At 38.4% G+C, this 25,605-nt stretch overlaps 1 pseudogene; it reads right to left on the bottom strand.

Moving 5' to 3' along the window:
- Positions 1 to 25,605, bottom strand: part of LOC102949224 — a 67,862-nt pseudogene that overhangs the window by 18,539 nt on the left and 23,718 nt on the right.

The raw sequence follows: 25,605 nt of genomic DNA, 5'->3' as shown, positions 1-25,605 counted from the left end.
ATCTTCTGGCTCAGGTCCAGCGTTCTTCACCACATGCTAAACATACCCTTTGGAGATGAGAGTCTATGACCAGTGGGACAAAAGCAAGCCGTGGTACAGGACTAGAAGGACTTGATGGCATTGGCACAGCCAGGACTGCTGACAGTCACAGCTGTTATGGTGACTCTTACTTGTTGGTGGACCAAGGCACTGACAGCTCCTAGTGATGGGGTTTTGGAGTGGTGGGGTCTGGAGCTGATGGCCAAGAAATGATTTTTTAGACGTCTTTGATGCAATGATTTTATTAAAGCATAGGGACAGGACTGGGGTTGTGAAGAATGATTGGTTATATACTATGGAGTTATGGGAGGTAAAGGCAAAAGAGAGGCCTCCAGAAGGACTTTCATATGCTAAAGAGGACTCAGAAGATACCAGAGGCCTTGCTATTGTCAAGCTAAAGTTATTTTCCCTCTGGTAAGGCATTAACATTAAGACAGTAGGGAGTTCTGGAGAAATGTTCTGCTCTGTATTTGCCTAAAGTATTTACAAATGGGCTGCAGGTTATAAGAAAATTTAATTTTATCTACCATTTCCTTCTTAACTTAAAAAAAGTTTTTTTAGGGGCGCCTGGGTGGCTCAGTCGGTTGAGTGATCAACTTCAGCTCAGGTCATGATCTCACAGCTCGTGAGTTTGAGCCCCGCGTTGGGCTATGTGCTGACAGCGTGGAGCCTACTTTAGATTCTGTATCTCTCTCTCTTTCTGCCCCTAACCCACTCGCATTCTGTCTCTGTCTCTCTCAAAAGTAAATAAAACATTAAAAAAATTTTTTTTTAAATTTTTAATGTTTATTTACTTTTGAGAGAGTGAGAGAGAGACAGAGCACAAGTGTGGGAGGGGCAAAGAGAAAGGGAGACACAGAATCCGAACAGGCTCCAGGCTTTGAGCTGTCAGCACAGAGCCTGATGCTGGGCTTGAACCCACAGATCACGAGATCATGACCTGAACTGAAGTTGGATGCTTAACTGACTCAGCCACCTAAGTGCCCCCATTTCCTTCTTATCTTTGTTTCTCACATCACTATAGAGGGGAGGGTAATGTTGGGGCTCCAGGAAACTGAGTCTATAGGTTTCTGGAGATCAGGCTATTGATAAGATAGCCTTTTTCTTGTAATCTACGAAGACATTTGTAAACTGATGGAGACTCATGCCCTGCATGATTGTGATCTCTATCAGTTAACTATTTGTTTTCTCCTTTCCTTTGTTCTTAGGCAGCCAGGAGTGCCTGAGAAATGTCACACATAACCCTTGCCTTATGCTCCCTCATCACTAGCAGAGCAGGCTTGGTTACTCCAAACACTCCTCCAGTTCTTTCCATGTGGCAGGTGATTCTACTCCTTGGAACATTTAATGCTGCAGCCACAAATTCCTGCAAGAGGTTGAGTCCCCAAAGCCACATAAGTGCAATTTAATAGTTTATTTCCTCACCCATGTACCATTATCTAGCCCTCTGCCTAGTCAAAGAAACTCAGTTATTTAGCACTTAGAATATTTACAAATTTGTGCAACCATCACCATAATCTAATTTTAGAACATTTTAAGCATCCTCAAAGAAACCTGGATCTACCAAGCAGTGACTCCTTATCTTCCTCCAGTCCCCTAGTACTAGACAACTACTAATCTACTTTTTGTCTCCATAGATTTGCCTGTTTGGAACATTTCATATAAATGTAATCTTACAATATGTGGTCTTTTGTGGTCTGGCTTCTTTAACTTGGCATAATGTTGTCAAGGTTCATTCATGTTGTAGCATGGAATAGTACTCCATTCTTTTTTATGGCTGCATAATATTCCAAAGTAGAGATATACCATATTTTGCTTACCCATTCATCAATTGATGGACATTTGGGTTGTTTCTACTTTTGGCTATTCGTGTATAAATTTTTGTGTGGACACATGCCTTTAATTCTCTTGGGTAGATACCTAGTTATGGAATTGTTGGGTTATGTAGTCACCATCTTTAACATCCTTAGAAACTGCCATGGTATTTTCCAAAAATGGCTGTGCCATTTTTCATGCCCACCAGCAATGTATGAAGATTTCAATTTCTCCACATCTTTATCAATAGTTATTACTGTCTTATGATTTATACTCATTCTAGTGCATGTGAAGTTGTATCTCACTATAGTTTTGATTTGCATTTCTCTGGTGACTAAGGCTGTGAGCATCTTTTCATGTGCTTGTTAGTCATTCTTAGACCTTCTCTGTTTATACAAATCCTTTATTGGGACTGCTTTTGATACTGACCCAGGTTCTGGGCTGTGAGCTGTGACTGTCCTGTGCCCCAGTTACCCCTGGGAAATGCCTCACGAAGTTGACTAATCATACCTTAGAAGGTATTGTTGGTAGGCAGCAATGGTGACTTGGGAGGACATACATGTTATCCATTTGGAGCCCAGAGCTACATACTCTCTGTCAAAAGAGACTTCAGAGGTGATCTTTATCATCTCCTTCAATTTATAGAAAAAGATATTGGTGCTTGGCAGCTTGTGGGAGATCACATGGCTTTTTAGGGGCAAAACCATAACTCCTCACTCCTATGCTGTTCCACTTTAAAACTTGTAACCACAGAGGTCCCAGTCACATCCCAGCTCAACATCAGTCCTCTCAGACTTTCATTTTGCCTTGAATAGCAGCTTCCTCCTCACATTGAGTCTATCCATCCCTTTAGGACCCCACAGCACCAACTCACTCTGCTCCACCAGGAAGCCATCAGCTTTCCCCCTCAGTGATGCTCTTCATTACTCCTCCTCCCAGTATAAATATTTAAATATCCTCCTGTGCCAGGCACAATTCTAGGCCCAACAACTCCACATTTCAGAAGAGGGGAATTTCAGAGAATCCTTTACTTGCCTAGGTGCAGCCATGCCTTATATCTCAACCACTGGACTAGGATTGGAAATCATCTGCTACTGCACAGAAAATGCAATAGCTTTACTGGTGCATCACTAATACATGAAAATATTCAGACAAAGAAGCAATACAAATGAACTACAAAGGGAGATTTAAATATAATACTAAGGCTTTGACCTCCCTGAGATTAGGTTTTTCACCATCAATTGTTATAAGGGTAATATAAATCTTGCCCTAAATTTTGGAAGGTAGCAAAATATTTTCCCTTTCAGGGAAATATTGCCCCATTTTTCTTCATTCTGGACTGTAGCTAATATGAAATACACAGAGCATCAGAGGCATAGAAGTGGAAGGAATCGAAAGTCCTCTAGAGCAGAGTGCCTGGTTGTCAGGGCCTCACAGCCTACCGTCATCTGGAGTCTCATTTTCCAAAAATATCCGGTTACTTGCACATGGCTTGAAAACTGGGTTCCAAGCTGTAACGCCATTTCTTTATCTTCTTCTTTTGGGATAGCCAAGATAGTTTGCATTTCCATGTAAAAATTTTCCTGCCCTTCTATGTGGACCTCACCTGTAAGGCATAAACACAGGACAATGTTCAGTTGAAAGTCCCAGACTGGGGGCTCTCAGTGATATTTGGTTTATGGGGAGCAAGTTGCTTTAGTTTGTGGAGAGCTGGACTTTTATCATTTGGTTAAACCACTTTTTTCTGTATTTTTTTAAAATGTTTATTTATTTATTTTTGGAGAGAGGGAGAGGCAGAGAGAGAAAGGAAGAGAGAGAGAATCCCAAGCAGGTTCCATGCTCAGCATGGCCAAGCCTGACCCGGGGCTCAATCTCATGACCATGAGATTATGACCTGAGCAGATATCAAGAGTCAGATGCTTAAGCAGCTGAGCCACCCCGGTGCCCTTAAACTACTTTTTTCTAATTAATCTTCATTGTGCACAAACAGCTGTATGACCCTGGGTCATTCCCTTCCTCTCTCTTGGCCTCAGTTTCCTCATCTGTCAAGTGGGATGGTGAGATCCATGATGTGCTGGACTTGAGCATACAGACAAACCTGGCCACATATCCAGGCACTGTCATCTCTTTGTTCGGTGACTTTGGCCAAGGTATTAAACTGTCATTTCCTCCTCTGTAAAATCAGGGTGGAGGTGGGTTAATAATAATATGTACCTCAGTTAGGTGATATTAGAATTATTGAATCAAAGAAGATAAGTAGCTTGTAAAAGGACACAAAGATTTAAAATGGCAAAGCTGAGGGGGCGCCTGGGTGGCTCAGTCAGTCTTGCAGGTCATGGGTTTGAAGCCTGAGTCATGGGTTTCAGGCTCAGGTCATGGTCTTGCAGTTCATGGGTTTGAGGCCTGAGTCAGGCTCAGTGCTGACAGTGCAGAGCCCAATTGGGACTCTCTTTCTTTCTCCCTCTCTCTCTGTCCCTTCCTGCCTCTCACTGTCTCTCTCAAAATAAATAAATAAACTTAAAAAAGAAAAGGCAAAGTTGAGGTTGTTTCTTTCCCTAAAACCAGCCAGCTCTTGCTGGTTTAGCTGATACTTTGGCTTGCCCAGTACATCCTTATCCTTACCATTTTGTAGGTTATACCAGAAGAGGCATTTGGCCCTAGTTTAAATACTAGGAAGGCATTTTTACTTTAAAATGAAATAAAGTACTAAATACTTCAGTATTTTCACTTTAAAACTAGCCAGTGTATGTCAACTATAATTCAATTAAGAATAGCAACAACAAAAATTAGCCAAAAGATTCCTGTGCTGTTAAAATAAGTGAAGAGTTATTTTTGCCAGGAGTCGAAGGATTTCTTGAAATTATTTCTTGGGGCAACAAAATGTGAGTCATGCAAAATGGTTAAAAAAAAAAAGCACTCTTCCAGATTTTAGCAAAAGACTAAAAGCTTATAGAACTCTCCATTCTAGTTATTTAGAAGAGGGTACTAAGTTCTGTGAAAATTACTATTTTCTTTTACCTAAGACCGATAGTAATTCTCTTAGGAAATAACTGTGCTTCTCAACCCTGGTTACACATTAGAGTCATCTGGGGAATGTTTAGATAAATACTGATATTCTCATCCTGTACTCCAGTTCTGATTTCATTGGTCTGAGATGGGATTTTGGTATTGGTATTTAAAAAATATATATACTAACTAGGTCTTTGCCAGTGTAGTAAGTCAAAGCAGACAAACAAAGAAATAAATTATAGTATCAAGATTGGAAAAGGTAAATAAAACTGTCATGATATGTTTGTGTGTACAGAAAATTGAAGAGAATCTATAAGACTATTAAAACAGTAAGTGCATTTAGTAAAGTTCTTAGATATAAGGTCAGTATATAAAAGCTAATTGTGTTTTTATGTATTAGACACAAGCAAGTAGAAAATTAAATAAAAATATCATTTAAAACAGCATTATAAAACACCAAATACTAGGTATAAATATTAGAAAGGATGTGCAAGATCTCTATATAAAAACTGCAAAGTTACTGAGAGAAATTAAAGTAAATCTGAGTAAAAGGTGGTATCTATCATATTCATGGATTTAAATGTAATACTGTTAAGATTTTGAGTCTCTCAAGTTGATATTGTTTCAATGCAATACAAGTCAAAATCCCAGCAAGTTATTTTTTAGTAAAAATTGATGAACTGATAAATGTATATGTAAATGCAAAGAACCTAAAACAGCTAAGGTCATATTGAGAAAGAAGTAGGAAAATGACATTATACTCTCAGATTTCAAGACTTACTATAGAGTTATAGCAAGTAAGACAGTGAGGTCTATTACAAATACAGATAAACAGATGAATGGAATATCAGTTCAGAAATAGAACAACACATATGTAGACACATGGAAAATAATAAAAGCTGCACTGCAATTCAATAAAGGAAAAAATAGTTTTAATAGATGGTGTTAGGTCAATTGGATATACACTTGAACAAAACTGAAACTTTACCCCTGCATCATGCCATATAGAAAAATTAATTTGAGATGGATCAGAGACCTAAACATCAAGGCTAAAGCATTTTATCAAGCTTCTAGGACAAAACAGAAAAATATCTTCATAACCTTTGGATAGGCAAGAATTTCTTCATGGGCACAACAGCATTAACCATTAAGAAAAGACTGATAAATTGTACTTCATTAAAATCAAGAACTTTTGTTGATGAAAAAGAATTGTGAAGACAGTGAACATGCAATCCACAGTTGGGAGAAGATATGTATGATACTTCTAATCAACAAAGAACTTACACCAAAAACATGGAAACTTTCTATTAATTTGTAAGTAAATCAATTACTTATTACATTAGTAATTACATTAAAAATAATTATATATACTTACAGCAATATAATTATAATATTAATTTAATGATCACTTTTAGTTAATTAAAAAAACAGGCAAAAGGCTTGAACAAATATCTCATAAAAGAGAATATAAAAATGGTCAATACACATATGAGAAGGGTTCAGTATCAACAGTCATGAAAGAAATTTAATTGAATCCACAATGAGATACTACTTCATCAGATTAGATAAAACTAAAAAGACTGATAACAACAGAACAATGCAATTCTCATGATTGCTAATAAGAGTATAACTGGAATATATTTTTTTTTCAATATTTGGCATTAACTACTAAAGGTAAACATATAAAAACACTATTATTTGGCATTTCTACTCCTGGGTATATTTCATTGGAAATGAGTGCTTATGTTCACAAAAAGATATGTATAAATTATAGAAATTTTATTAATAACATACTCAAGTTGAAAATAGCTCAGTAGTGCATCAGTAGTAGAATGGATAAATAAATTGTGGAAGATTTATATAATGGAACACTCCTGTACAATGAAGAACTACTATCGATCTATGCAACAACATGGATGAATTTTCCACACTCAATGTTGAATAAAAGAAGTAGGCACAAAGAAAGTTATATTATAAGATTTCATTAATATGAGGTTCAGAAGAGGTAAAACTTTGGAAGGGTTACTGACTGAGAAGGAGCAAGAGGAAGCTTTCTGGGGGTGCTGGAAGTGTTCTAAATATGTTTTTATTAAGAAAGGATGCTGAATTTTGTCAAATGCTTTTTCTGCATCTATTGGCAGGAGCATATGGTTCTTATCCTTTCTTTTATTAATGTGGTGTATCACATTGATTGATTTGCAAATATTGAACCAGTCCTGCAGCCCAGGAATGAATCCCACTTGATCATGGTGAATGATTCTTTTTATATGCTGTTGAATTCGATTTGCTAGTATCTTGTTAAGAATTTCTACATCCATGTTCATCAGGGATATTGGCCTGTAATTCTCCTTTTTTGTGGGGTCTACATCTGGTTTGGGAATCAAGGTAATGCTGGTTTCATAGAATGAGTATGGAAGTTTTCCTTCTGTTTCTATTTTTTGGAATACCTTGAGAAGGATATGTATTAATTCCACTTTAAATGTCTGGTAGAATTCCCCAGGGAAGCCATCTGGCCCAGTACTCTTATTTGTTGGGAGATTTTTTTTTTTTCAACGTTTTTTATTTATTTTTGGGACAGAGAGAGACAGAGCATGAACGGGGGAGGGGCAGAGAGAGAGGGAGACACAGAATTGGAAACAGGCTCCAGGCTCCGAGCCATCAGCCCAGAGCCTGACGCGGGGCTCGAACTCACGGACCGCGAGATCGTGACCTGGCTGAAGTCAGACACTTAACCGACAGCACCACCCAGGCGCCCCTTGTTGGGAGATTTTTGATAACTGATTGAATTTCTTCACTAATTATGGGTGTGTTCAAATTTTCTATTTCTTCCCATTTGAGTTTTGGTAGTGTGTGGGTGTCTAAGAATTTGTCCATTTCTTCCAGGTTGTCCAGTTTGCTGGCATATAATTTTTCATAGTATTCTCTGATAATTGCTTGTATTTCTGGGAGATTGGTTGTGATAAATCCATTTTCATTCATGATTTTATATATTTGGGTCCTCTCTCTTTTCTTTTTGAGAAGTCTGGCTAGGAGTTTATCAATTTTGTTTATTTTTTCAAAAAACCAACTCGTAGTTTCATTAATCTGTTCTACTGGTTTTTTTGGATTCTATATTGTTTACTTCTGCTCTGATATTTATTATTTCTCTTCTTCTGCTGGCTTTGGGGTTTCTTTGTTGTTCTGCTTCTAGTTCCTTTAGGTGTGCTTTTAGATTTTGTATTTGGGATTTTTCTTGTTTCTTGAGATAGGTCTGGATTGCAATGTATTTACCTCTTAGGGCTGCCTTTGCTGCATCCCAAAGGGTTTGGATTGTTGTTTTTTCATTTTTATTTGTTTCCATATATTTTTAAATTTCTTCTTTAATTGCCTGATTGATTCATCCATTCTTTAGTAGGATGTTCTTTAACCTCCATGTGTTTGAAGGTTTTCCAAACTTTTTCCTGTGGTTGATTTCAAGGTTCATAGCATTGTGATCCCAAAGTGTGCATGGTATGATATCAATTCTTTTATATTTATTGTGGGCTGTTTTGTGACCCGGTATGTGATCTATCTTGGAGAATGTTCCATGTGCACTTGAGAAGAATGTGTATTCTGCTGCTTTAGGATGAAAAGTTCTAAATATATCTGTCAAGTCCATCTGGTCCAGTGTATCATTCAGGGCCATTGTTTCTTTATTTATTTTCTGTCTAGATGATCTGTCCATTCCTTTAAGTGGAATATTAAAGTCTCCTGCAATTACCACATTCTTACCAATAAGATTGTTTATGTTTGTGATTTATATATTTGGGTGCTTCCGAATTCAGTGCATAAACATTTATAATTGTTAGCTCTCCTTGATGGATAGACCCCGTAATTATGATATAATGCCCTTCTTCATCTCTTGTTACAGCCTTTAGCTTAAAATCTAGTTTGTCTGGGGGTGCCTGGGTGGCTCAGTCAGTTGGGCGACCGACTTCGGCTCAGGTCATAATCTTGCAGTTTGTGAGTTCGAGCCGTGCGTCAGGCTCTGTGCTGACAGCTCAGAGCCTGGAGCCTACTTCAGATTCTGTGTTTCCCCCCTCTCTCTACCCCTCCCCTGCCCACACTCTGTGTCTGTCTCTCAATAATAAATAAACATTAAAAAAATTAAAATCTAGTTTGTCTAAGTATGGATACTCCAGCTTTCTTTTGACTTCCAGTAGCATGATGGTTCTCCAACCCCTCACTTTCTTTTTTTATTTTTTTTTAATTTTTTTTTAACGTTTATTTATTTTTGAGACAGAGAGAGACACAGCATGAACGGGGGAGGGGCAGAGAGAGAGGGAGACACAGAATCGGAAGCAAGCTCCAGGCTCTGAGCCATCAGCCCAGAGCCCGACGCGGGGCTCGAACTCGCGGACCGCAAGATCGTGACCTGAGCTGAAGTCGGACGCTTAACCGACTGAGCCACCCAGGCGCCCCTCCAACCCCTCACTTTCAATGTGAAGGTGTCCTCAGGTCTAAAATGGGTCTCTTGTAGACAGCAAATAGATGGGTCTTGTTTTGTTTTTGTTTTGTTGTTGTTGTTGTTGTTGTTGTTGTTGTTGTTTTAATCCATTCTGATACTCTATGTCTTTTGATTGGAGCATTCAGTCCATTTACATTCAGTGTTATTAGTGAAAGATATGGATTTAGAGTCATTGTGTTATCTGTAGTTTTCATGCTTGTAGTGATGTCTCTGATACTTTGTGGTCTTTGCAACATTCCCCAGAGTCCCCCTTAGGATCTCTTATAGGGCTGGTTTAGTGGTGATGAATTTCTTCAGTTTTTGTTTGTCTGGGAAAACCTTTATCTTCTTCTATTCTGAATGACAGGCTTGCTGGATAAAGGATTCTTGGCTGCATATTTTTTCTATTCATCACATTGAAAATTTCCTGCCACTCCTTTCTGGCCTGCCAAGTTTCAGTAGATATGTCTGCTACTACCCTTATGTGTCTACACTTTTAGGTTAAGGCCCGTTTATCCCTAGCTTCTTTCAGAATTCTCTCTTTATCTTTGTATTTTGCCAGTTTCACTATGATATGTCATGCAGAAGATTGATTCAAGTTATATCTGAAGGGAGTTCTCTGTGCCTCCTGGATTTCAATGTTTGTTTCCTTCCCCAGATTGGGGAAGTTCTCAGCTATGATTTTTTCAAGTATACCTTCAGCCTCTTTCTTTCTCTCTTCTTCTGGAACTCCTATGACATGGATATTGTTCTATTTTGTTGACTCACTTATTTCTCTAATTCTCCCCTTGTGGTTCAGAATTTTTTATCTTTTTCTCAGCTTCACCTTTTCCCATAATTTTATCTTCTATTTCACTTAATCTCCCTTCTGCCTCTTCAGTCCTTGCTGTCACCACCTCTAGTTTATTTTGCACCTCATTTATAGCATTTTTAAATTCATTGTGACTATTTTTTATTTAGTTCCTTGATCTCTGTAGCAATAGATTCTCTGCTGTCTTCTATGCTTTTTTTTTCAAGCCAAGCCATTAATCTTATGACTATTATTCTAAATTGTTATTCAGTTATATTGTTTATATCTGTTTTGATCAATTCTTCAGCTGTCATTTCTTCCTGGAATTTCTTTTGAGGAGAATTCCTCCATTTCATCATTTTGGCTAGTTTTCTGTCCCCTACATGTTTTAAAAGCTTGTTATGTGTCCTGTACCTGCAGTCACTACTATATTAAAGAGGGGTCATACACTGCCCAGGGCTTGGCCCTTCACGAGGTGTTTTTTGGAGTGTTACTTGCTCTCTGTTGTTGTGACTGTTGTTACTTTATCCCTACTCCTAGTCATGTTTTGGACCCTCCACCAGGTGTGCTTTGATTTGTTCATTGAAGTAGCCCTGGAAAGGAAAACAAACAAACAAAAAACAAACAGAAAACAAAAACAACACACACACACACACACACACACACACACCAAAAACAAAAATCAGAAACACCAACTACAAGTAAACAACAGGGTAGAGGTGGTGCTGATGGACGAGGCCTTATTCCATGCAAAGGAAGAAATGACAGGAGCAGGAAAAAAGAAAAAAAATAAAAATTGACTGGACAGAGAAACTATATGGCTTAAGCCAGAGAGAGAGAAAGGAAAATAAAGAAGGAGGTGTAGTCAGAGAAAGACAAATATCATACGACTTCACTCATATGAGTACTTTAAGACATAGAACAGATGAACACAAGGGAAGGGAAGCAAAAATAATATAAAAACAGGGAGAGGGGACAAAACATAAGAGACTCTTAAAAATGGAGAACAAACAGAGGGTTACTGGAGTGGTTGTGGGAGGGGGGATGGGCTAAATGGGTAAGGGGCACTAAGGGATCTACTCCTGAAATCATTGTTGCACTATATGCTAACTAACTTGGATGTAAATTAAATATATATATATATATGAGGTGTAGAGCATGTATCAAGAGAATAGATTAAATCTGCTTAAACAAACCAACAACCAGAGTAACCAGACTACAGGAGGGAAGAGATAAGAAGGAGAAAAGGAAGGAAGAATATATCTATATAATAAGAATTGTCCAAGAATTAAACCAGGCAAAGCAACAGTGCTGGTCTGGAGGAGGGGCTGTCTGGTTCATCATGTTAATCCCGCTCCAGTATATACACAGTTACCAGGCGTGGAGGGGCCCTGGTTTGGTGTAGGTAGGTCCTGCCTCCATTGTGGACTCACAGTCCATTCCCTGAAGCCCCACCTTGTTGGTGATGGGGAGAAAAATGGCAACCCCCCAGTCTCACCTCCACAGACCAGATGTCCCAAATCACTCTGTTCAAGCTGTCCTCACTGTGCTATGGCCGCAAACAAGGCGGCTTGTCCCACTCTGCCAACTCCTGTGCTTTCCTGGCACTTCGCTGGGATTTAAACCCCCATGTGTTCAATGTTCCCACACTGTCCACCTTGGTTTTGGTGACGTGCCACTCCTTTGAGTGGATGTATACTTTCTTCCCATAGCACTCCAGGGAGGGGATTGTTTTCTCCCACTGCGGACTGCACCTCTGAACTAGTTACCAAGCCTGGGGCTGGCTCCCCACCTCCCCAGGTGTGTGAAAAGGGCAGCCAGCCCTAGTCTGGAGAAAGCCCTGCAGTTAGACATTGAATCTTTCACCATCCTGGTCCGTGGTTTTTCTTTTATCCAGATATAGTCCTATGCTTCCCCAGCTTCTTTCTCTTCCCTTTGTCTCTCTACAGAAGGGGATCCCTCCCCTTCGTTTGTTTTATTTCTCTCAGTTCACAATCATGCACCTATGGCCTGTCATGTTGTCCTGGTGGGTCTTTGCAAGTATCTCTGTCGCTTTGCCACCTGGACTCTTAGAGTTGAAAGTCCTTTAGCTTCAATACTGCTTTGTTTGAGAGAGGAGGGAACTTCAGATCCCCCTACTTCTCCACCATGTTGGTCTCTTCTCCTCCAAACAGTCCAGGTTTGAACTTGGGTTTCACTTGGGGACCTCACTTAATTGTTGTCCCTAGCAAAGAGCGGAAACCTACTGAAGGCAGATGGGTCTTCCAAGCCTGCTGCTTCCTCCCCATCTGCCGCTGTTGCTTTCCTTGGGCTCTCTCTATATGTTTTTAAAGATTTTATTTTTAAGTAATCTCTGCACCCAACATGGGGCTCAAACTGATGACCTCTAGATCAAGAGTTGCATGCTCTTCCAACTGAGCCAACCAGGCTCCCCAGAAGTGTTCTAGATCTCGATGTGGGTAGTGTTTACATAGATTTATACCTATACATAAAATTTCATCAAATTGTAAACTTATTATTTGTGCATTTAAAATTTTGATTTAAAAATCACACTAGGGTTGAGAGCTCTGCCTTGGAGTTTCAGTATTTCTCAAACCAGATAATTAACTTATAGTCTTCAACTTTAGAGGAATCACTTTTCTGGCCCAAGACAACTTACCATCAATGATTTGATCAACATATTTAAAGGCTTGCTCTAAATTTCCTTGCTCTATTTTTTTTTTCCAATGGAAAAATGAATTGTGTTCTAGGGCAAAATAATAAAAAGTTTTGTTTTCTCATATCTTAATAAACCGTTCATACGCCATCAAACTGCTATGCTCCTGTTCTTTCAGATATTCATACACCATGACAGACAATCTAAGGAGTGTAGAGAGTCAGCAGAAATTGTGTTACAATAGACTACAGGTATTGGTGACTCAGTTTTGTTCAGGGCTTGGAGGAAGCGCTGAGGGGGAGATAAGCATATCTAGAAGGTCCCACCCTCTAGACTGCTGAGTGATGACCTGAGGCAGTGGGTATTAAGGTGTCAACTTTATGGTGGGGTGCAGATAAGAAGAGTAGAGAGAGGCCAAGGAGGAGGCTGGTGGAACTGGAAATGCTCAGAAATGGCCTTGTGTAGGTGACCTAAATTAGAGGCTGAATTGCATGGAATTAGGACAGTTAGAGAAGAGAGGGGGAAATCATTTGAAGTCAAGGCCACCTCAGAAAGCAATAGCTTGAGGTTGAAAATAAGCTGAGGGGCCAAAAAGAGAATAAGGCCAGGCTGGCTGGAGAGCAAGTTTTCTGTCAAGAGCATGTGGATGAGCTTCAAAGGTGAATTGAGGTTGGACTATGAAAGACCTTGAGTTCTACGCTAAGACCCTTATCCAAGGGGACATTATTGTATAAGAAAAGTGACCCAATGAACATTGAGGCGTAGAAAAGTTAATGTGGTGGGTAGACAGGTTTAAAATGGAGTACAAGAGGCTCCTTAAGTGGTTATTGTAGTAAATCTGACAGTGGTAAGGTATGTGCTGAAGGGTGGGATAGGGGTGAAATTGAGAGTGGAAAGAAAGGGGCAGACTTAAAGGCATTGAAAAGATAACTGAGAAAGACCTGAATTTGGCAACTCTTGGGAAGAACAGAGGAGAATCAGAGGATACTGAAGAAGTATCCTACATGGCTGGGTTTCATGTTGTTCATGTACCCATCTATTCACTTCTCCCTCCATCACACTCATTTATTAAGACTGACCTTGGGTTAATGCTTTGCTAAATGCTGGGGCTATAAAGCACCATGCAACATGTTCTTGCCCTCATTAATAACAACAACTAAAACAAAAATAATAGCAAACATTTACTACATGCATTCTGTATCTCTCAGGTGCTGTTCTAAGCATTTTACCTGGATTTTCTCATCTAAACCTTCTAATGACTTTCATGTAGGTGCTTTATGGCTCCCATTTTATAGTTGAGAAAGCTGAGGTATGAGGAATTTACGTGACATGCCAAAGCTTTCATTGCTATTAAGAGGCCACTAAAAAAAGAAAGAAAGAAAGAAAGAAAGAAAGAAAGAAAGAAAGAAAGAAAGAAAGAAAGAGCTACTAAAAGATGGAGTTAGAATACCAATCTGAGTTTTCTATCTCCAGAGCTTGTAGGAAGTGGGCAGGAGACACAGGACAGTAAATGTTATTACTGTTCTCAGTTTCACAGTGCTCTGGATTTTCCCACCGACTAGTTTTACATAGAGGTCATAAGGACATTCCTCTGGTGTTACCTATCTATATTATGAGAACATGTCTTGTCAAGAGAATGGGAGAAGTGGTCACAAGAAGGAAGTAGAAATGCAGGCAGGGAAATTCTCAGTATTATGTTTCGAGGTGTCGATTTCTTGAGCCTTTGCTTTGAAACATAAATAACTCTGAATGAAGTATAGATGGAGCCCAATTTATACTATTTTGTGACTCCACCAGTTGAATTCTGCCAAAAGTATACTGACCTAGTCATTCTAGAAGGCATGAAGTGGCTCGACTACCTCTTTTGTGATAATCTTTGGTTCTATGTCTTCACAAGTCATCTTCACTTTTTTAGCTGCCTCTCTTGCATGAGCATAGGTATCAGCAGCCACAGTGCAGATAATCTGACTCATGCAAATCACCTGCAGAAAAGCCACGTGTTACCATTAGCTAAGACACAGAATCATTAAAAAGGAATTACTGTTCCCACATTCTTACATTTACCCACTGGGTTCCTATGACCAAAGGAAAGATTATTTTCCACCTATGAGAATAAATTTAAAACAGTGGCATGAGTGGGATTTAGGGGGTTCAAAAACTGGGTGCAGAACTTGATTATCTGGCTTCTGTCTTCAGTTGTATTCCCCATCATTCCCATATCACACATATTAATCCAGTCATCCTGAAATTCTGTCGGTTCTTTTAATGTCCTGTGTTCTATATTGCTTCTATGGTTTTCACAACTTTTTTAGAAGCCTTTTTTGAGAGGGCTAATAGCTTATGATCAGAATCTTATGTTCACATTTCAAGAGAGAATTTGAGAATCACTGATGTGGAATCATTTGTTCCCTGCAGTTTTTGTGATGTGAACATGAATCCATGGATGTAGAGTCATAACCAATAATCATTTTGGTGTTTTCAGTGAATCATTTGAATAATACGCCCCCCACAAATCTCACACCTCATTGGGTGCATAGAGAACTTCTCCCTGATGCTTATTATTTCCTGGAACATCCTCTGCTGTTATCACATTGACAATACCTGCTGTTATCACATTGACAATACCTGGAAGTGCCAGGGCTTCTGAAATATCAATTGATCTAGGAGGGAAAATTTGAAAGTACACATAGAGTTTACAGGGGTAAGTTCATGGTACAATATAAATGATTCCTCAAACACAGGGAAAAACTACAATGGACCTCATAACTAAATAAGGGACAGTATTCTGTGTTTAAAAGTGTCAATATTTGGCAGATGTTTGGACTCTTGGCATTAGATTCTTTCAAAAATATGCTAAAAAAATGACTGATTTCCATTCAGAAGAGGGAATATATATTTTTTTCAAGATTTTTTAAAAACATTTATTTATTTTTGTGAAAGAGAGAGAGCGAGCGAGCGAGCATGAGCGGGGGAAGGGCAGAGAGAGAGGGAGACACAGAATCTGAAGCAGGCTGCAGGCTCTGAGCTGTCAGCACAGAGCCAATGTGGGGCTCAAACTCACGAACTGTGGGGCTTGAACTCACAAACTGTGAAATTATGACCTGAGCCGAAGTTGGACACTTAATGGACTGAGCCACCCAGATGCCCTGAGGAAATGAATTCTTAGTTGACTTAAATAACCTCTCATTTGTGATGTGAAATTGTGAATGCATTCCAGTAATACATAGGAATATTTTTCACTCTCTTACATGATGTTTGTGTGAGATCTGCTGCTTGTGACTAAAGCCAAGAAGAGTTCTTGGGCAACAGGAGACATGTCATCACTAAACACAGCTTCCCTGGCATATTTAATGGCTGACTGGTGCATGACTGGGTGGTTGATGGGGTCTTGTGACGGTCGGTAGGGATCCACACACTGTCAATGAATAAAGCAAGTTATTTTACTTCCAGACATTCTCAGGCACTGAAAATTGGGTCTGATATATCTGGCTTACTCACAAGTGAAGAAAAATTATAGGCAATTGGGTATCTATATCTGTGAGTCAGAGTTAATAAATGTCCATTGGGCAGTGTGGTAAGAGATATATTCTGGTTACAATCTACCCCCTCACCTCCCCAAAAGGAAGATGTTGTTCTTCTCCTTAAAGATTCTACAAGCTTGCAAGGGTATCAGAATACAGACAAATACATATTAAAATAACATGGTTAACTTAATATAGCAATAAAGAACAGTTTATACATAACAAAATATACACATTTACACAATATGGTGCAAAGAAAATACACAAGTTCCTGGGAGATTTAGGATGGCTGTGTCAAGTAGGGTCCTAGAAGCAGTGAATGTTGAGTTGGGTTTTGAAGAAAGGACAGGCATTCACTAAGAAAAGGAGAACATTTTAAGCAACAAAACTGATATAGTGGAGAAGAGACATTTAGAATCTAACTCCTTGTGAAGCCTTGAGTAAAAGCATAGAAGCTAAACCAAGCAAGTCGTGTGTGAGTTAAAATTGGTAATGTTGGCTGGCTTTAGTAGACTTTACCTTTACAAGTAATAAAAAAAAATAGCTATTGAAAAGTGGGAGATACATGTATAATGCATTCATTGAATGCATAGACAGATTTAAAAAACAAAAAACAAAAAACTCTACCCGCTGACCTGGAACATCCGAATTCCTTGGGGTGTTATAACAAGGAAATCTGCTAGAGCACTCATGAACTCTTCTGGGATATCAGAAAATTCTGGAGATACTGAAAAGAAGATAATTTCCCATTTAACTTTACAATCTGAATCACTTGCTTAGAAAATCACATGTAGAAATAGGTTATCTTATTTATTCTCTCAGATACTGGTCACCAGTTGTGCTGGGAAAGAACCCTGAGTTTCGAGCTCCCTGGGCTAGCAGCAGTTGTTTCAAGAATGACTATATCTACTTACACACACAGGAAAGTGAATGCTATTTCCAGGAAGTGGAGACTTCCTTTATGACAAGCTCTCCTCTCAAATGGCAGGAAGAATTTGTTTTTCCAATGGAGGCCGTGCTTTCAAGTCCAGGTCAAAGTTCTGGGCATGAATCTCAAAGAAGCAATTGAGGGAGAAAAGATTAATTTGCAAGGACGTTCAGTTTCAGATTAGTTGTCATAGTAAAGATATTAGAATTAACCTAAATATCCAATAAGAGGGAACTGACTAAACAAATTATGTGCATTGTAAGATATAATAGTTCCTAGTCATTAAAAATGGTTTTGTAGAAGTGTGTTTGTATTTATGCACATTGAAAAATGCTCATGAACTGGGTGTTATATGTAAGTGATGAATCACTAAATTCTATGCCTAAAAAACAATATTTTGATTGAAAAAATGCTCATGCATTACAATTAAGTGAAAATATGGATTACAAATATTTATGTATAGTATTACCCCTTTTTCTTGTAAAAAGAAGAAAAAATATATATGTATGTATTCCAAATGTTAACAGTCTTTATGGTAGGACTACTGGCTTACAGTTGATTTTTAAAATTTTTGCTTCTCTGTGTTTGAATTTTCTACAATGATAGAATATATAATGTGTAATATGCAAGAGAACATATGATAATAAAGATGTAAAACAAAAAACATGTATTTAACAAATTATAAGTGATAATAGATATATATTGATGACATATGTATGTTGTAAATATATTATGTAATACAGAATAATAGAATATTATAACAATGCTAATTATTATAAATGTAAATGCTATAAATATAAATGATAATTAATAAAAATTATTTAAAAAGACTAGCTGAATTAACAGACTTAGCCATAAAAGAAATGCATAATCATTTATCTGCCATTTTTGGGTCAGCTCATGACTTATCAAGGGGACACTCACAGTCATGGACCATATTCTGAGAAACACTGCTGTGAAGGTCATTTTAAACTAGGGTAGGTAAGAAAAAAAAAGTTAAAAAACAAGAAACAATCTAAATGTCCAAAAATAAAGTACATATCAAATAATGGCACACCTATCCATAGACACATCATGCAACCATTATGTCATTATGTCATGAAGAATATTCAATAACACTGAAAGGTGTTTGTTACTAAGTGAAATAAACAAGTTATACTAAACAGTTCTACAGATATATATGTGTGACATATACATACCCACATTCATAAAGAAGGGTTTAGAAGGACGCATACCAAAATATTAATAATGGTTATCTATGGGTGATGGATAGACAAATGATAGACAAAAGATTTTCTCTTCCTTTTTGGCTAATCCACATTTTCTAAATATTAAAGAAGGTATTGTTTTAATAAGAAAATTTTCTTTAAAATAGGAAGAGATTATAATTTAATTACTGAAAGCTTTTCACTACTGTAGATCAACTTGATATTGTGTACTATATGGTCACACAAACTATAGGAAGAGCAAGGTTGTCCCCTTTTTAGCCCAGGAGAGAAGGGAGAGGGAAGGAAAGGAAAAGGAGGCTGGGAAGCACCACACTGAGAGTTCCACCCTCTTTACCCTTGATAATCTGCTAACCTTGGTGCAGTAGAGAAACTGGGCAGGGAAGCCCTTCATATGCAGACTCACATTCATAATGTCAAGGCACTCAGAGACCCAGAGAAGTCATTTATCATTTTCCTCACTGCTCACCTCACTTTGAGGTAGAATTTGAAAAGTGAGCTGATGCTGAGGGTTCACCTGTATTCTATCATGCCACCCTCAGCTACTGGTGGCATGTAAATCTCGTCCAGGACCAGTCAGCAAGTATCATTCAGCATTTGGTCATCCTATTGCATGGTAGGAAAGAATGTAAACATGTCACAGAAGAGGCAAAGACAGAGTAAACTGACAGAGCAAGGTAAGATGGAGAAAAATCTGTATTCATCTTTAAAGTCTAAACAAAATACCCTCACATATTTCACAAGCTTTCTTTAGAATCTGCTGCAGTGGTTCTGAAATTTTCCTTACCAAGTCCTCCTTTATTACTATTTTTAACTTCATGGCCTGTGAATGTTGATTTACCTCAAATAGCTTGGATAAAAAAGTACTCAAATCAGAGCTTCCCAAGATCTGGAAACTCGTCTTACTGAGGTATCTCCAGCAAATAGGCCATGCCTGGCACACACACTACATAGGTAATGACTGGTAAACGACTAAATTATTGATGACAGGTGTAAATTTTTTACAAATGAAAGTTTCTACATAAATGCTTCTAAAGCATTGACTTACTTTAGTATTTGAGAAAAAATTGCATTAAGTTCCATTGCATTGTTGACAATGAATACAATGCGTAGATAAAAATTACTGTAAAAGCACTAGTTAGAAGAAAGTTTTTTTAATTTTATTACTTTTTTCATTTTAAATTTTAGTTAATTTTGTTGGAAGAGTTTTTAAAAACTACTTTCCAAATGCTAGAAACAATGAGAGTGACATGAAGAAGGCCTTTTAAACTTTTTGAATATTTCATCTTTATGTAGTGTAGGGACATTTTAAGATGTCTTAGGATACAGTATTGGAAACATTTACTTATTCTGCAGGTTAATTAAAAATGAAAATGTGAAGGGTGCCTGGCTGGCTCAGTCAGTAGACCATGTGACTTTTGATCTCAGTGTTATGAGTTTAAGCCCCATGATGGGCATGGAGGCTACTTGAAAGAAAAGAAAAGAAAAGAAAAGAAAAGAAAAGAAAAGAAAAGAGAAAAGAAAAGAAAAAAGAAAAGAAAAGAAGGGGAGAGAGGGAAGAAGGAAGGAAGGAAGGAAGGAAGGAGAAAGAAAGAAGACTTGAATATATTATCTACTTAGATTAATTTGTGTGTTCATCTTATTACAGAAACTGCAATGAAAGAATTGTATCTTGAAGAAGGTTGGCTTTTGGGTGGATTTTATTTTCTTTATATTCTTCCACAGTGCTTAAATTTCTTATATGATTATGTAGTATATATATAATCAGAAAAAAATTCTCCAAGTGCCATTTTCATAAAATATTAAAATACAAAGGCCTGAATTTCATTTCCAAATGTGTTGTGACATACTTCCCAATGAGCTGCTTGCACATTTGGCTTGCAGAGACAATGGTGGGGCCAACATTTCCGTAGAACATTTAAAGGTCCTCAATCATGCCTATGCCATCTTCAAACTTCACACTTATCCCAGCATTGACAATGGCAAAGGCATTCTCCTAATGTTGGGCCAGCTAGAATCCCGGCACAAAGTGCCACTGGAAATAAAAAAAAACCACTCAGAATAGTGTTCATCTCCATTGTGTGCTGTATAGCAACAACTCTGATGATTAATTATGATGAAAATGATCCTGTGAATGATGTTGCTGACTATAGTATTGAGTATATGTGAGTACTGGTCCATGTGCTTTATAGGTATTAATATATTATCCTCATAACAACTCTACTCATTTCTAATTTACTAATGAGGAAACTGAGAGGTTACATAACTTGTACAAGGTCATACAGGAAATGGAAGAATAGGGGTTGAAATCTAAGCAGTTTGGCTTCAGAGTCTATGTTTATCTATTTTCAAAATTTGAGTCACTACCTGTGGCCTCAGGCATGTGACTTAAACTGTTTGGGTCTTAACTTTCTTTAAAATGAGAAGGTTGTGTGCCTCCGGGGCTGCTGAGAGGGGTAAGGGAAAAATCAGGAGGTGTGCTGCCTCTCAGGATGAACTACCATACCTCCACTTTTAACTGGTTTAGTTTGGTGTTCTACGTAAATTTCATGCAAACAAGTAATTTTACTCTTAAAAAAAAAAGCTTCAAAACCACTGGATCAAATGGTCTTCCAAGTGCTTTCCAGGTTTAAGTCTCTCATTCTAGGTTAAATCTCATTATTAGCGTGAAACATTAGAGTCACAAAGTAGGACGGCATCTGTGTGGCCAGCTTCTACAGAAGTCACAATGTGGCCCTGATATGAAAGCAAATCAAATGGTCCTCTGAGAATTTGCCTCTTCCTCTGAGCAGCCCCAGCAGTCTCCCAGGGTAAGCTGGGCTCCCTCGGGGTGGGCAGTGAGTCAGGGAGCCTTTACCTGAGTAGAGTGGGGAATAGAAACAGATAACATAATCTCTTCTGATTTAAGGCTGGTTTTAGGTGATCTCTCAAGGAAATGGCTGTATAAAGGAATCTGCTGTTCTCCTTCTATTAGAGAAAATGACCTTGATCAGAATGAATTTATCGAACTGGAGAATATGAAGCAAGGGATAGTTGTGATGAATCTGGGGAAAGAGAGAGTGTGAACTGTAAGCCAGAAGATCTGGTTTCTAGTTGCAGCTTCCATGCTGGGTCACCTTAGGCAAGTCACAGAACCGTAGGGGCTTCCAGTTCCTCATCTGCAGAATGACAGGACTGGACCAGATAATCTGAAAAGTCTTTTCTGGTTCTCAGCTCCCATTACACAACACTCACAAATTTTGGCCTTGAAGAACTTTAAAGCTATTTGGAAACAACTGAGTACAACATAGGTTCATAAATGGGAAAACAGGTCCAGAGGTCCAGAGGGGTTAAATGATTTGTTCAAAGTTCTACAGCTGGGACAATGGTGGAACAGGCGTACAAGTGGAATGCCTGCTACACAGCTTTTTTTTCTTAGACAATTGACAATATTCTCTTACTTGAGCCACTGTATTTTCAAAAATGTGATTGTAATAAAAAAGAGGGTATCTTACATCAATAGCTCTATGAATAATATGCATTTATTGTTATTTGAGTTTAAATAATTCTCTCTTGGCAAAGCTCAAGCTGTCTTTGAATAAAGAGAGAAGTAATGAGTAACATGCCCCACAATCTTGATTTTCTTTAGAAAGTTAAGTCCCTATGAGGAAAATTTCCAACTTTATAATACTCTGAAATGAAATGTGCCATAAAGCTTTAAAACCACAGACAGACATCTCATTTTTTTAAAAAAATGCTTTGATACTACAATTTGGACTGTGCATAAATGTGGCCAAATAGTTAAGAAAAATTGTCCAGTGCAGTAACTTATCTGATCTGCAAGATATAGAACATCTGAAAACAGGATAATTGACCTCTGTTGCATCCTTACACTTGAGGTAATACAGATATAGCCTATATATTTGGTGAATCTAAGTTAGATACACTTGGGTTCCTGGTTCATGCTTTATGAAAGGAGCTACCTAACTGACAGTGGTAATTATATAATAGAATGCCTAAAACTTGTCTCTTGCCTTTAGATATCAGATTGATGGGAGGATTTCCTGCTGCTAAAATGGTATTTAGGTCAGAAAAATTAGGTCTGTTCACCACATGTCCTTCTAAAGTCTAAATAAAAAAGATAACATTTTTAAAGCCAGTTATTTGACAAACAAGGAATTATGTGTACAAGGATCTTGTGCAAGTTTTTAATTCCCTTCTTTGCTTCAAAGAAAGATCTGGTATGATTTTAGGGCAGCTAAATAGAGTCAGACAACATGTTGTGCAAGATTCCCATCCCTAACCCCAGTTCAAACTTATTGCTGAAGAAAATGTTCCTTTTCCATGTGCAGTGAAGAAGAAAATTTCTTTGAGAGCTGACTCTAGCATGAGTGTCCAATAACATCGGGAAAAGTAAGGACTAGAGTCTGAGTAAATAAACACTAAAGAACTGGGCTATGTAGCATTCCCATTCAAAATGCTTACTGTAGTGCTGTGTAGTAGAATTCTTCTCTGTTACTCCAAACTGTGGATAAAGTTCCTTCAGACATAGCCTTGAATGAGAACCTTTGAAGGGAGTTAAGGGGGCAAGGTGATGTTGAGAGGAACAGTGTGGTCTAGAAAAAGGGACAGAAGATGCAGAGGTGAAAATATGTAGTGAATTTTGAGAATCAACAGAAACAGGGCCAGAGACAATTAGGAGAAATGCCCTGCACCAAAGTCTCACTGAACTACCTATCATGTGTGGAATGGGCAGTGGTTCAAACCAATTACTCTTAAATCTCAAATAATAAGGAAACCTCAATAAGCTAGACAACTGGGGGACATCCAAGAATAGACATATGGGATGCACATGCTTAGAAACTGACCTTGGGGCAAAGGTCTAAGAGGAGGAACAGACATAAAAGAGTATTTTGGAAATGTAGGCTCTTGTTTACTATACCTTGGCTAAAACATTTCATAGCCTGTTAGAGCTGGACAGTCCCCTTGGTTGAACTTTAACTTTTTTTTTCCCCCAAGAGAGAGCATGTGAGCAGGAGAGAGGGGCAGAGGGAGAAAGAGATTTTTTAAAAAGTTTTATTTATTTGAGAGGGGGGAAGGGGCAGAGAGAGAGAGAGAGAGAGAGAATCCCAAGCAGGTTCTGCACTGTGCAGATCCTGACATGGGGCTCCATCTCACAAACCATGAGATCATGACCTGAGCCAAATATAAAGAGTTGGACACTTAACCGACTGAGGTACCCGGTTGCCCTGGAAAGGAAGAATCTGAGTGTGGAGCCTGACAGAGGGCTTGATCCCACAATCCTGGGATCATGACCTGAGTTGAAATCAAGAGTCAGATGCTCAACTGACTGGGCCACCCAGGCACCCTGCCGCTTCTCACTTTGGACACACACATAAATGCAGCGTGATGACTCTCATTTTGAGTACATATACCCACTCATACTCATATTGTATAGACTTGTTCAACATTGACTTGGGGTTCCCCTTCAGAGTAATGTTTTCTAAGCAGAACAGAACTATATGACTGTCTATAACTGTGGCTTATTTCATATCACACTAGAGAGCATTCTGCCATATTCTTAATCTGAGCTCTGGCAAGCATCCTCAGATGCTTCAGGAGAGCACAGTAGGTCTTAGTCTTCTTTTGCTGCCCCCAAACAATAAGATGTAAGCCATCATTCAACAGAGCCAGGCCACATTCTGCACCCCTGAAAATAAGATAGGAGAATATAAACTGAAGTTGAACTATAACAAGATGTATGGGCTGCACAGAAACAATCTTTCAAATATATCTTCTCTTTTTATATTAACTTAGAGAAACCAAAGATAAAGATATTTTTGGCAATATGCTTTATTCCCAAATATTAAGTACCAAATTCTTTTTCTCAGTCATATATGCCATACATTTTAGGATATACCAGCGACAGATATCAGAAATTCATTACTTTGTTAATGTGCAATTAGTGTTTTCCTGAATAAATTGATCAAATATAGAAATTTCAGTTCAGATTCTATAAAACTTTTAAAAGATCATTAAGTCTAAGTGGAAAGTGACCTACACATTTGTGTTGCCCATTTGCCCTTCTTATACAGCCATTTTTTCATACTGTTTCCTTAACAAAGCAATAAGAATAGACACCTGTCTGTACCTTGGGTCAGGTTTTTTGCAAGTGTGCTTTCAGGGAATGCTTTGAGCAGGGATGTCATCCAGTTCATGCATTCTCCAGGAGGGTAATACCAGCCCCAAAAGGGTGAAAAAAAAATCTTGCTCTTTTGATGGATAAAGCCCTGATATACATATACTGTACATAAACAGATATATGGCCTACCTACGGTGTTAAAAATTCATGGAGGGATGATTGGGGGAAAATGCCTCTTGCTCCTTAGTGAGGCAATAATGAAAAGACTGAGAAACATTGACATAGTGTTATGGGCTCTACCTCCTCCCCAGTCCCTTCACTCCCACCCCACCCAACCAAGTGCATCCATACCTTACTTCCAACATTCTTCTGTACCAGCCCAGCCTCCCCTTGCTCCATTTCTCCCTATGAGTCAACTGATATGGACATTCCAACAGATAAAAAAGAAAATGAATGGGCAGACTGACTTAATATTAGCAGATCAGAGGGGAAAGCAGACAATTTCTCATTTTCTGTTTACTCAATGAGGAAAACCTTATTTTTTAAAATTTTTTAATGTTTTATTTTATATTTGGGAAAGAGAGAGAGAGACAGAGACAGAGAGTGAGCAGCGGAGGGGCCGAGAGATGGAGACAGAATCTGAAGCAGGCTCCAGGCTCAGAGCTGTTAGCACAGAGCCCAACATGGGGCTCGAACTCATGAGTAGTGAGATCATGACCTGAGCTGAAGTCAGAAGCTTAACCGACTGAGCCACCCAGGTGCCCCAAGGAATACTTTACTTTAAAGTAGAATTTTTACCTCCCATTACTTGTTATCTATTCAAATGCTGAGTTTGGATATGTTTCTCAGATAGCCTTATTTGGTGCATTGTGGGCAGGAGAACTTGACTAAAAGTAAGAAACCCTGGAATCTAGTCCTGACTTGATTGTGTGTTAGCTGTGCAAAGTTGGGGAAGTTACTTCAGTCCTTTGATTGAGAACGGAGATCCCAAGGCTACCACCTGCTATGTCTACCTTCCAGGACTGTCATGAGGAT

This window comes from Panthera tigris, chromosome C1, assembly GCF_018350195.1.
Source record: "Panthera tigris isolate Pti1 chromosome C1, P.tigris_Pti1_mat1.1, whole genome shotgun sequence".
In the NCBI taxonomy this organism is placed as follows: Eukaryota; Metazoa; Chordata; class Mammalia; order Carnivora; family Felidae; genus Panthera; species Panthera tigris.
Note: the sequence above shows the minus strand (reverse complement) of the source record. Positions and strands in the feature narration are given on the sequence as shown.